This window comes from Arachis hypogaea, chromosome 9 (assembly GCF_003086295.3).
Source record: "Arachis hypogaea cultivar Tifrunner chromosome 9, arahy.Tifrunner.gnm2.J5K5, whole genome shotgun sequence".
Taxonomy (NCBI): domain Eukaryota; kingdom Viridiplantae; phylum Streptophyta; class Magnoliopsida; order Fabales; family Fabaceae; genus Arachis; species Arachis hypogaea.
In genome coordinates this window covers 72,588,774-72,589,991 of record NC_092044.1, presented here as the reverse complement: position 1 = coordinate 72,589,991, position 1,218 = coordinate 72,588,774, and the positions used below count along the sequence as shown (strand labels likewise).

General features: G+C 38.1%; 1 non-coding gene across 1 annotated transcript; it reads left to right on the top strand.

Annotated features, from left to right (window-relative positions):
- Nucleotides 1-302: 302 nt before the first annotated feature.
- LOC112713142 (small nucleolar RNA R71) lies at nucleotides 303-406 on the top strand. The gene has a single exon (XR_003158116.1). It is a non-coding gene; the product is annotated as a small nucleolar RNA R71 (small nucleolar RNA).
- Nucleotides 407-1,218: the final 812 nt, after the last annotated feature.

Sequence of the window (1,218 nt, the reverse complement as noted above, 5' to 3'; positions counted from 1 at the left end):
GCAATCCATTTAGACTCTGCGAAATCATATTGACTTGCTGAGTCAACATTTTGTTTTGAGCCAATATGGCATTCAGAGTATCAATTTCAAGAACTCCCCTCTTCTGAGGCATCCCATTACTCACAGGATTCCTCTCAGAGGTGTACATGAATTGGTTATTTGCAACCATGTCAATGAGTTCTTGAGCTTCTGCAGGCATTTTCTTTAGGTGAATGGATCCACCTGCAGAGTGGTCCAGTGACATCTTAGAGAATTCAGATAGACCATCATAGAATATATCCAAGATGGTCCACTCTGAAAGCATGTCAGAAGGACACTTTTTAGTCAACTACTTGTATCTTTCCCAAGCTTCATAGAGGGATTCACCATCTTTTTTCTTGAAGATCTAAACATCTACTCTGAGCTTGCTCAGCTTTTGAGGAGGAAATAACTTGGCCAAGAAGGCCGTGACCAGCTTATCCCAAGAGTCCAGGCTATCTTTAGGTTGTGAGTCCAACCATGTTCTAGCCTTGTCTCTTACAGCAAAAGGGAAAAACATGAGCTTGTAGACTTCAGGATCTACTCCATTAGTCTTAACAGTATCACAGATCTGCAAGAACTTAGTTAAAAACTGATAGGGATCTTCTGATGGAAGTCCATTAAACTTGCAGTTCTGTTGCATTAGAGCAACTAGTTGAGGCTTCAGCTCAAAATTGTTTGCTCCAATGGCAGGGATTGAGATGCTTCTTCCATAAAAATTGGAAGTAGGTGTAGTATAATCACCAAGCATCCTCCTTGCGCCTCCACCATTGTTATTGGGTTCGGCCATGTCTCTTTCTTTTTCGAGATTCTCTGTAAGGTTTTCTCTGGATTGTTGTGCTTTAGATTCTCTTAGCTTCTTCTTCAGAGTCCTTTTGGGTTCAGAATCTGCTTCAACAAGAATGTCCTTGTCCTTGCTCCTGCTCATATGAAAAAGAAGAGAATAGAAAAGAAGAGGAATCCTCTATGTCACAATATAGAGATTCCTTTATGTGAGTAGAAGAAAAAAAAGAATAGAAGATGGATGAGAAAAAATTTGAACATAGAGGAGAAGAGATAGTTCGAATTTTTAGATGAAGAGAAGTGTTAGTAATTAACTAAATAAATAGAAAGAGATGAGAGGGAGAGAATTTTGAAAATTATTTTTGAAAATAGTTAGTGATTTTCGAAAATTGAGAGAAGAAATACAATTAAAATTAA